Source organism: Barbatula barbatula, assembly GCF_947034865.1.
Source record: "Barbatula barbatula genome assembly, chromosome: 25".
Taxonomy (NCBI): Eukaryota; Metazoa; Chordata; class Actinopteri; order Cypriniformes; family Nemacheilidae; genus Barbatula; species Barbatula barbatula.
The window spans coordinates 4,209,440-4,222,320 of NC_136788.1; the positions used below are offsets into that span (position 1 = coordinate 4,209,440).

The following is a 12,881-nucleotide window of genomic DNA, read 5'->3' on the forward strand; positions in this document are numbered from 1 at the left end:
TGATCTATATAGAATGTCATTATATATATTTTTTTTTTTCGTGTCTTGATTCCTAATACACAACAGATGATGATTGTTAGGTTAAACTTTCAGAATACTGTTGTGGAATTTTCTTATTCCTTAATCAAGGTGAGTTTTAAATCTATCTGACTCACCACTTTTCCTTTTTGTGCCTTGCACTGAGTTCTTTTGGGATCACGTCAGCTTGGATTCCGGAGTAGAGTTCTCTCGTCCCTGTATGGGGTTAGAGCTGGATTTGCTATGTCCAGGATGATCAGTCAACTCTAGTCCGTTCTCCGTCAGCCTTGTGATCCCATACCTCGTCGCCAAATTGTTTTGGAATTTTCTTATTCCTTAATCAAGGTGAGTTTTAAACACTTCAGACAAATGCAACACACAGAGAGCATGAGTTACCTTGCAAGGTCTTTTATATTTATTGACATTCAGTCTGCATCACAAGCATGGTGCAGAGAGAAGGCGCTCTTTCCTCCTGCACCCAGAGTTTATATATTAAAACGTGACACCCCCTCCCTTTGCCCCCTAGCCAGAATCCCGAGCTGGTTTACGAGAAGTGATGCCCGTTATTCCAAACAGAACATCTTGGCCTCTGCTCGAGGGCAAAGGCAGAGTGGTATGACGCGTATAGAGAAAAACATGATAACATAGAAAAGAAAACATAGATAAAAACTTCATAAACATATAGATAGACACATCAAGAAGCTAGACTAGAAAATTTCCATTACATTACGATTCCATATAAGGTTAGTATAGCCTAGTTCAGCACTTTGCGAATGGAAAGCGACTCAAGTAGCACCTATTCTCGCGTTCTATGAGTTCAGTAGCCTACATTTTTGGGAAAAATGTACATTTGATGAAACGCGTGAGGAATTGCGGCTAACGTTCAGAACCTTGCACGTAGAGAGCACTTTTAAGAGCTAAGATAGGCTAGGCTACATCGTTATCGGGATACCCGGCCCAGAACAGATAGCCTAAACAACAGGACAGAACAGGACAGAAAATAATAATATAAATATAATATAGGCTAAATAAAAAACATAAAATAGGCATACAATAAATAGCTATATATTTTTTGTACATAAATAATTAACAAATTACGACGACAAAAATAAAACACTGAATCAGTTAAAAAGAATTTTCCCATCAGACAAAGTTTTTTCGTATAGATGTTTCTGAAAACTTAAGGCTTTTTTCTTCATAAAACGATTTGGACATCATCACACAAATGTCTGCATATGGACCAGTTAAATCAGAAGACTAAAATTCGCCTGTAGAGAATGTCACAACAATAATGAGCTACTCACACAGATATAAGGTTTAACTGATTTTTTTAGTTTTTGATTTGCGTAGAATGGAAGAAATAAATAAAGATAAAATAAAATATAGGAAATGGAAAAAATAAAAAAAATGAAAATACAAAGTGTGCTTCAACAAATAACATTAATTCTTTAAACAGCGTTTTTTCTTAGGGTTAATTATTTTGTTTAGAAAATGAGTCCTTTAAAGGACAAAAATAAATGTATATTCTGCTATTACTTTATGCTAATGGTTGTTTTTAACCTGGGTTACACACCTCCCAGCAGTTTATGCATGCACCAAGCAGAAATGACACAAGCCCATATATCTTTACAGATAGCAAAGTATAAAACACAAAAGCAGTTAGAACCCACAAACATTCATCAACAATTCACCTGTTTAGTAGGCCTTATGAAAGCCAGGGCTGGCTTCAATAAGTGAATTGAACAAACGAGTTACCCTCAGAAGAGTTGCAGGCGACGAGTGTTGCTACTGAACCATCTAAGTACTGTGTCCTTCCATTCGCTTGTGCATTTGCGTGTCAAGTCTTTCTCGAATGCAAGCTGCACTAACCTGGCCTTTCTCTCGTGTATTATTGTGCGTCTGTGCTCCAACTTGAAAAACTGTTCTTCAACTTGAAATGGATTTTCCACTTGCGCTGCAAATCAAATGTAACAAGTTTACTCAGCGACCAATAAGCATTCACCATGACGAAGCCTAGTAACATGCCATGAAGAACCAAAATTATGCATTTTCCCGATTCTTTTTATCTTATTTAAGTTACAGTTTGAACATTTTATATTAAAATAATAACTAATAGGGATTTTTTTTGGGCCACGCCATGGCCTGTAGGAGGGGCATCAATGACCGCTTTGGGGGGCACGGCCTTGGTACCTGATGCATCTTGCCAGATAAGCTTCCCTCCTCCACCCCAGCTCCTCTCATTTTTCTCTTTGTTCTCTCAGTGTTCTGAGCTCGAGCCGGTTATGAGCCCGACGCACTTGCCCTGACAAGGGTAGAGTGCTCCAGGTTCAGATAGATCCGGCGAGCTCGGAGCCCACTCCCTGCACAACACGCCAGATTCGCATAACCTTCATGGCCATGCATTACCAATCTATCCTTACAAGGAACTGTTTATCTGCGAGTGCGAAGTCATGAAACAGCAAATGGAGGATTTTTGCAGCAAATGAGCAGCGCACAGCATCAATGCACAACGCTGAGAAAGATATAAATAGCATTATTTTGTTGAGCGAAATAAAAGAGCTGAACAATAATCAAATATAATCTACTAAAGCTATTATACAAAAACCTTCATTACACCAGACTGAATACAAACTAAAACAGAATAAACAGCAATAACAACAGACAACACAAACAACAGTTCAGGAGATCTCTGAAGGATTACAGTTATTATTATTATTATTATTGTTGTTGTTTAATGTCTTTGTCCATTCAATAGTTATAGTGCACTAGACTGTAGCAGAAGAATCCTGCCCACTTCTTTGCATTGTGATCACGTGCTTCAGTGTCTGAGAGTGTTTATAGTGCTGTGAGTTTAACACTTCATGACTGACAACACAACACAACACAACACAATCTTCATCATCACACAAACCAACAAGAACAACAATGACGTTCAGCATCATCTTCATCTGGACACTCACAGTGTTTGCTCAAGGTTTGTGTCGTAACATTTTCATCATTATTATTCATTCATTGAAGAGTGAAATCTTCATTTGTTTCAGTGTTTCTTATATTTCATGTTTGTTGTTTCTTTCAGAGTGTAGAGGACAGTACACTGTTACTCAGACTCCATCAACAACAGCAGTTCAACCAGGACAACATGTTCAAATAAACTGTAAAGTCAGCAGTGCAGTGCATAATAGTAACCACTTACACTGGTACTTACAGAAACCTGGAGAAGCTCCTAAACTCCTCATATATTATACATCAACCCTCTATTCTGGAGTATCATCTAGATTCAGTGGCAGTGGATCAAACACAGATTTCACTCTGAGCATCAGTGGAGTTCAGACTGAAGATGCAGGAGATTATTACTGTCAGAGTTTTCACTATATCAACAGTAAATATGTGTTGACACAGTGATAAAGAGTCGTACAAAAACCTCCGTCAGTCAGACTGAACAGTGACTGCACTGATACACCTCACACATACTGCAGCTGCTGAGGGAGGAGAGTTCCTTTAAATAACAACAATTGTATTTTGTGTTACATTGTTTTTAAAACATTTCAGCAGTTGTTTATTTATTTATTTGTGACCAATGTTAATTTTGTATTGGTTTGGTACAATTTGTAAAAGCATTTACAAAACACAACAGATTATAAAAATACACTTTTCTGCATGTTTACAAACAGTAACTGACTTACATGATGTTATCAATATCAAACTTTTGATTTGAATCTCTTGTTCTTCTCTTTAATATCATTTCATTCAACTGATCTTAATGTTGAATCAATGAATCATTTATTATGTCCATAGATTTTTAACTGTCTGATTGTTATCTGATCATTTGTAAGTTACAGTTGTATGTTCACCATCAACATGATCATGTCTCCCTTCTTCAAGACATGGATGAAGCTTGCAGGGATATAACCGCAGAGCAATATCAAGCCTGGATTCTTCATGCCAGAAGGTTTTTCCCCACGGAGCCTGAACAATAAGGACATTCCCTGAGATTTTGATGAAACTTTATGGCTAAATGTTGAAGAACGGCTTGATGTTAATGAATATTTTGTGGATTTCAGATCTCCATTAACAGTTTTTTCCCTTTTTTTCACAATGCACCCACAGTATTTTTGTACAGACTGTAAAATAAACTATTAAATATTTTCTGCTTTCATATGTAAACAACTCGTGTTCTTTGATCCATGTTGTTCATGTTGTAGCCCATATTCTGTATTTTATGGCCTTTGTCAGTTTGTTTGGGCTTAAGTGTAACATTCATTGTGTTTGCTGTGTTTACAGTTTTACATTCATTCAGCACTGAAGGTGATTTGAAACCTGTACCTTGTATTGTTTGCTGCTGAATGAACGACTGTTACAGTAAAAGTATTTCACGAGTTCACCGATGCAGATAATAAAGGTTAGCAGAAGTATGAAAGGTTTGTGTGTTTGGCGTGCTGTCCGGGGAGCGGCACCGAGCTCGCCGGTTCCTTCTGAACCCAGAACACTCTCCTGTGTTTTCATGGTTCACTGAGTGATGTTTATTTATTGTATTAAAAACACAAAATGAGTCAAAGTCAAAGATTCAATATGATTTTATTTGTTGAATTTGAAGAAAACACAATCAGCAGTGAATGAATAAAGCACACATGCACTGGTGTGAGATGCTGTTTGTGAAAAGCAGAGCAGATGTCAGATGAGAGAGAGACAATAAATGTAGAAACACATGTGAGACACGAGTGAGACTCAGATGAGAACAGAAGTCAGAGAGAGAGAGAGAGAGAGAGAGAGAGTCTAGTATGAACACTGATCTTGTCTCTTGAGTTCTCTAGTGACTGTTTGACTGTTATCTTTGTGTTTGGCCTCACAGCTCACTGAGACCCCTGAGCTCCACTCCTGCTCAGAGAGAGTCAGACTGCTGCTCCAGCTGTACAGACCGTTCTTCTCCAGGAGCCCAACACTGCTGTCCTGAGATCTGCTGCTCCCGTCCACCTTCCACATCACACTCCAGTCTGAGGGGAAACCCTTGTTGAGCAAACACATCAGTGTTGCTGTTTTCTTTGTGGAAATCTCTTCACTGGAGGGCGGCAGGACGCTCACTGTAGGACGAGTGAAGCCTGACAAACACACAATAGTCACAAACTCACACAAGAAACAAACAACTTCATAATAAGATCCAAATAATAAATAAATAAAAATGAGATCTTCTGTAAAGTTTCTTTTTCATTCATGTTGATCTGAATGTTCATACAGTTTTCACTAATGTTTACAAATGCTCTGAATCACCAAAATAATGTTTGTAAATGATTTTTGATTTTAGAAATTAAAATAGATTAAAATATAAATATAGAAAGTAGCTGTAACATCAACTACAGTGACAAAGTCTTAACAGCATTTCAAATAAACATAAGAGTCAAATAACTGGTTTTGAAAAATATAACCAAACAATATATTGAATGCAATAAATAAACAAATACGAATATAAATAGTTTTTGTAACACAGAATACATTTCATTTGATGGTCTATTTTCACGATGCAAGTTTGATATATTTTATAGCGCACTGAACATGTTATTGTTTTACAACATGAGCCAAAACTTCATCAGAATAGGAAACTGTGCAAATAACTTTAATCCACAGTAAAACACTTTTTCATTTCTTCACATTAATGACATAATTATAAATATTAATAATAATTATTATAAATATTCAAACACATCTTAACCTTTGCTCACAATATTATCCATAAATAAACACGGGCTCTGTTTCAGATTTGTAAGTAAATTAGTACAAAGTCATTTTTTAAACCACATGAATATTATCATATTTATATATTTTTATATTTCCTAGTTGATCTTTATATATGAAAGCAGAAATCTGTTATATTATTATTGAATGTTTTTACTTACTGCCAACATCCAGTCTGGTGCCGCTGCCGAAAGTCCACCACAGTGATACAAACTAATAGAGCGACTGTACAAAAACCTCTGAACGCTTCAGTAACTATAAACACATCACAAACACATCTTTACACTTTATCACACATTCACACATCATACACATTACATTTCATTTAATCTCCTGGTTATTTATGACTGTGTACAATAATATGATCTTATTTTACAAATGCTTGTGTAATTTCTGCAAGAAAATCCTGAAAATTCTCACAAGTTTTAATTCTCATATCTGACTCTCATAACCTAAATCCTCAAAGTTAAACATGGACACAATATTCAAAGTTAAAGCATTGCAGTCAAATTGATGATGTGATGATACAAATACAACATCATGATCAATAATATAAGAAACATATACACATGACATATACTGTAATAAATATTTTATCTTTTGTTACGATCTAATAGATAACACATCACAAGTCCAGTGTTTGTGTGTGTTGATGTAAATGTAGAGATTGAGTTTGCATTGTGATCACGTGCTTCAGTGCTCTGAGAGTGTTTATAGTGCTGTGAGTTTAACACTTCATGACTGACAACACAACACAACACAATCTTCATCATCACACAAACCAACAAGAACAACAATGACGTTCAGCATCATCTTCATCTGGACACTCACAGTGTTTATTACAGGTGAGACATGAAGACTTAATCTGACTGGTTTTTATATCTGTGTTTGTTTTAGTATATGATGCTAATACAGTTTAATACACAAACTGTTAATATTTTGTGTTTTCAGAATCCAGAGGAATTACTCTGACTCAACCGAGAGTGAAAAGTGTTCAACAGGGACAAACAGCTACAATAGAGTGTCATATAGATGTAGGAATATATAGCAGCAACTTAGCCTGGTATCATCAGAAACCTGGAGATGCTCCTAAACTCCTCATATATTACATCAATAGCCTCTATTCTGGAGTATCATCTAGATTCAGTGGCAGTGGGACAGTAAATACTGGAAAAGATTTCACTCTGAGCATCAGTGGAGTTCAGACTGAAGATGGAGGAGATTATTACTGTCTGAGTGATCACTATATCAACAGTAAATATGTGTTGACACAGTGATAAAGAGTCGTACAAAAACCTCCGTCAGTCAGACTGAACAGTGACTGCACTGATACACCTCACACATACTGCAGCTGCTCATACAACACAAACACACACAACACTGATCTCTAATAACACAGTACTGATATATATATAGTTATGAAGATTATCAGAAATGACTTTAACATCCATACTGACTGCTGAAGGATCAGATTATTTTGACATGGTGATAGTTTGTTTTATTTGCGTCAAATTCCCCTAAATAATAATGAACATATTATCATCAACACATACAGTCACCTCTATATTCAATGTTTTTCTCTGTGTGTGTTTTCTTGTAATCCAGGTTTTAGACGACATATCTAATGATCTTTATGAGATAAACATTATGATCAGATGCACCAACAGCCGCTGTTCATCATCACCACATTTGTCCAGAGAGTTCAGTGTTCACAGCAGTCAATTCATGGTTTATGTCAATCATAAATGTTACACGCACAACTTTATAACTTAACAATAAATATTTGGTCTATTTGGTTTACAGTATCAATATCGGCTGAGAAGTGCATGAACAGCACACAGTGTCATTTTATACATAATATTCATGTGTGAACTTTGATGACATAATAAAATCAGCAACAATAAAGAAGTGAAACTTGAGTGTTTCAGTTCAGATGATTGAACCAATCAAACATTGACACTGAGAGTGTTGAGCTGAAAATCACATTTGCATTGACAGGATGAAGAGACTCTGATGTTCTCAGAATAGATCGTCTCTGTCTCCAGAGATCATGTTCACAACACAACACCTGGATTTCACATTAACTCTGACATGAATTTATTTATATAAAATCAATTTATTTATTTATATATTTGTTCCTTCATTCACTCACTACCTCCCTCCCTCAGTCACACAAAACCTCACTCACTCATCTATTCATCTACTTAAATGGCTGAATAAGGAGCATGGCATAGACCATTAGGTCTTCACTATCAATACAGATTGCAAAAAAAATCCAAGATTTCTTGATACTGAAATAAAATGAAAAAGTCATCCTTTCCCTCAGAGAATTGACCCCTCAGGACCTTGCTGAGGACATTTTGTTGTTCGTCCCTGTGCATCCACAAAAATACAGACTCTGTCACCTCCCCACAGAAAAAGTCTCTGTGAGTTTGTACCTGGTAAAGTAAAGACATTTGTATTACAGTATTTCACAATTGTTAAACACTAAACCCCATTCTCTGAACCCAATGCTCGGTGGCCTAAACCCATTTGTCGAATCAGTCACTTTGTAGGAAAAACCTTAAACAAGTTCAGGTAGTTGAGACACTGTTTGCAAATCTCATCCACTCTTTTTGCAAAACTCTAAACACATTCTTACTCACTGAAACACATTTTGCACTGTGTTGCAAAATGGTAAATACATGTGACAAAAGTTAAACACAATTACAACACAGCTGTCATCGTTTACACACAACAACTCAAAATTGTTCACACTTGTTTCTAATGATGTGATCAAATCAGTTGTCTAGAATATAAGCCAATACAGGTGGCCCAGGTACATTGAGTGTTGATACCACAATGGATGGAAACAATGTGGGAGGAAGAGGAGGAAGAGTTCGTGTAAGAGGTGGTAGACGAGGGGGAAGAGTACAAGGACAAGGACAAGGAAGAGCAAGACCAAGACTAGTCATTTCAGATCAGATTCGGGCAACTGTGATAGACCATGTTCTTGTTCATGGAATGACAATGAGGGAAGCAGGACAAAGAGTACAACCCAATTTGTCCAAATTCTCTGTGGCCACCATAATCAGGACATTCAGAGAAGAGAACAGGTAAATGTATTGGTTTTCTAATTTGTGCGACTGAAAGTACTGTATACATTTTATATAATACATCAGTTTATCAATAGAAAGGGGAGTAGGGAAAAAAGAAAATGAGATTTACTATACAATTTAAATATGAATGTGATGTCCATTACTATTGTTTCTGTATGTATACATTTGTGATAGCATTTTCCCTTTTGTAGAATTGCAAGACTACCAAATGAGGGTGGAAGGACTCCTTTGTTCTCCCAACAGCAAGAGTCTCTTATTGTTGATATGGTCCGTCCAAACAATGTCATCCGACTGCGTGAGATACAGCAAAGACTTGTAGAAGACAATGTAAACTTTGAAGGTATCAACAGTGTCAGCCTTTCTATTTCCCGTGTCCTCCATCGCAACAGGGTAAGCATGAAGCAAGTGCACAGAGTACCCTTTGAACGCAATTCAGAAAGGGTCAAAGATCTACGATATCAGTATGTGCAAGTAAGTGTACACTTTCACCACTGATGCTTACAGTACAAGTTTGTAGCCTACAGTTATTGTCCTATACTGTTACTGTAACTGCACTATATTGTAGTGTATGTAAATCAGGAGTGCATATACATCTGTACATACATTTTTGCAGAAATATGTCTTTCTTTAACACTTACAAAACTATTTATTTATCTCTTTTATATATAGAGGGTGTTTGAAATGGATTCCATGGAACGGGATGCTGAGGCAGAATGAGTCTCTCATTTACTTTGATTTTGCAATTGCGCAACATTTTGTGTTATACGCTTTTCAGTTAGAGTTATCTTTGTTCTTTGGGCTTACTTTATTTTTATGCTGAAAATAAAGAAATTCAATACTGTATTACTTGCGGTACTCACATTATGTAATATATTTGCTGTACTAGTGTTAATTATTTACTTTTATTTATGGCAAAATTATTTTCTTTATGCAATAAACATTTCTTCTCTGTAACTACATGCCCTGAACGCTGTGCTGTCAATTTTTTGATGTAGTGTCTAATGATTGCTGATAAGTGTTTATATATTGACTGGCTGTGTTTATGTTTTGAAAGCATTGTTTGCTTTTGAGCACAGATCAAATGGTTTTGAGGCAAGTGTTTGATTTTGTCAGAAGAGTCAGGGGTTTTGTGAATGTAGTTTAAAGACTGGGTTTTGTGTTTAAGGTTTTGAGAATATGGGTGAAGCTTTCAAGAAATGTGTTTTAGCAATTGTGAAATACTGTAATATTTGTATATGTGCATGTACTGTATAGGTACATATTCAGCATGCATGCAACTGTTTCATATATGACCACAATAGACTGATTCACTCCACTGCAATGTTGAAATCTTAAACGAGGCAGAAGTGGGAAGAAACCGGAAGGACAGAGAGACTGCACTGGTTTGGACTACCACCGGGTGTCTGTAGCAATAAATAACAAATGATGTGTTTAAAACAAGTCAAGTCAGCTTTATTTATATAGGGCTTTTTACCATTTTCATTGTTACAAAGCAGCTGTACAAGAAAACATTGAATATAAGCAAAACAGAAAAGGTTATAAAAGTCAAAACACAGGTCAAATATCCGACAGACTATGAATTCCTATATGCAGAGTTAATTAAATAGAACTATACAATTCTAGCAGCCCCTCCCCCAGCCATGCAAAACATTATGCAAACGGTGGCGAGGAACCCAAAACTCCATTGGAGGAGAAAAAAACCTCAGAGGGAAACCAGGCCTAACCAGGGGATTCCAGTTCCCCTCTGGCAAAAGCTGCAGCCTCTACACAAGCTCAACAGTGCTTGCACAACAAGGCAAAATAAAAAAAGTTAGATTTAAAAGTATCATTAATAATCTAATAGCGACTGAAGTTTTGTAGAGTCACCACGTCCTTTGTCCAGCATTTGTCAGGTCTGGGTATGGATTGCGCCCTGCCCGCTCCGGTAACCTTGGACTGCATCCTGCCCGCTCTGGTAACCTTGGAACAATGAGACAAGACTGGCTGAGAGTAGAGTACTGTTCTGCACTCTTTGATGCAACAAATGCATCAGTTGTTATTGGAAGTGTCCCTGGTTCCGGTTGATCTAACTAGTGCAGCCTAGATCTTTGAAATATATATATTATGATAGTGTAGTGTATGCAAGATTAAAAAGATGCGTCTTTAGTCTAGATTTAAACTGACAGAGTGTGTCTGCCTCCCGGACAGTGCAGGGAAGACTGTTCCAAAGTTTAGGCGCTAGATAGGAAAAGGATCTGCCGCCTGCACTTGATTTTGAAATTCAAGGTATTACCAACTGACCTGACACCTGAGAGCGTAGTGCAAGTGATGGACTATTTATTAGAAGAATATTTATTTTTGGGTGAACTAATCACATAATGACTTAAAGCTCTGTTGACATATGCATGCTTCCCTATATTTTCTAGCCTTCCTCTTTCTGCCATCATTAGAAGTTCTCTCAAGTAGTGAGGAGCTAAACCATGCAAGGCTTTATAGGTAATAAGCAAGATTTTAAAGTTAATGCGATGCTTTACAGGTAACCAGTGCAAGGTTGACAGAACCGGGCTAATATGCTCATACTTTTTTGTACGCGTAAGAACTCGAGCTGCCGCATTTTGGACCAGTTGGAGTTTTTGTAAAAGGCCTGCAGGGCAACCACCTAATAGTGCATTACAGTAATCTAGTCTTGATGTCATAAAGGCATGTATAAGCTTCTCCGCATCTGATGATGACAGCATATGACGTAGATTAGATATATTTTTAAGATGGAAAAAAGCAATTTTACAGGTGTTGGCGACCTGGTTCTCAGATGACAGAGTACTATCGAATATGAAGCCAAGATTCTAAGCTGAAGATTAGGGTTTTATGGAAGATCCATCAATAGTCAAGCAGTATTCTTGGTTGTTACATGGGGCGGTTTTCGGTCCGATAAGTAATACTTCAGTTTTGTCCGAGTTCAGTAATAAAAAATTGCTACTCATCCACTTTTTTATATCAACTATGCATTCTACTATTTGATGGAATTGCTATGTTTCATGAGGCTTCGAGGAAATATAAAGTTGCGTATCATCAGCATAACAGTGAAAGCTTATTCCGTGTCGCTTTATTATATCTCCAAGAGGTAGCATGTATAATGCGAAGAGCATAGGCAATAAGACTGAGCCCTGTGGTACACCGTACTGGACTTGCGTGATACCTCATTGTTTATTGCTACATATTGAAAACGGTCGCATAAATAAGATCTAAGCCATTTCAAAGCTATTTCCTTAATACCGACATCATTTTCGAGTCTATGTAGGAGCATGCTGTGGTCAATGGTGTCGAATGCAGCACTAAGATCTAGCAGCACCAATAAGGAGATACAACCTCGGTCGGACGCCATAAGCAGATCATTTGTAACTCTAATCAGAGCAGTCTCTGTAATGTGATGTGCTCTAAATCCAGACTGGAAATCTTCATTAATCTCATTCCTTTGGAGGAAGGAGCATATTTGAATTGAGACTACTTTTTCCAGAACTTTAGATAAGAAAGGTAGATTCGAAATAGGTCTGTAGTTAACTAGTTCTCCAGGGTCCAGATTGTTTTTTTTTGACAAGGGGCCTTATAACAGCCACCTTATATGCTTTAGGCACATGTCAGAGATGAGTTAATAAGGCTAAGTAGAGGATCTATAATTTCTGGTAGCATCTATTTCAGTAGATTTGTAGGTATAGGGTCTATTATGCATGCAGTTGATTTAGATGATCTAATGATTTTAGAGAGTTCATCGTGATCTATAGTAGAAAATAAACGTAATTTCTCCTTAGAGGTGCTGTAGTTAGTCGTTTGTTCAGCAGGATTCACTTCTGGTTGCATAGTTATATTTTTTTCTCTAATATCTTGGATTTTATTTGTGAAATAGTTCATAAATTCATCTCTGCTATGCTGGTATACAGAATCAGAAGTCGCTGACGATTTATTTTTGGTTAATTTAGCAACTGTATCAAATAAAAACCTAAGGTTATGCTGGTTTTCTTCTATTAGTGATGAAAGGTAGGCGGATCTAGATGTTTTTAGGGC

At 36.8% G+C, this 12,881-nt stretch overlaps 1 long non-coding RNA gene across 1 annotated transcript; it reads left to right on the top strand.

The window, feature by feature from the left end:
- The first annotated feature begins 2,874 nt into the window (after positions 1-2,874).
- LOC306890803 lies at positions 2,875-5,001 on the top strand. The gene is made up of 3 exons (XR_013786308.1): positions 2,875-2,992; positions 3,095-4,417; positions 4,868-5,001. It is a non-coding gene; the product is annotated as an uncharacterized lncRNA (long non-coding RNA).
- The last annotated feature ends 7,880 nt before the right edge of the window (positions 5,002-12,881 follow it).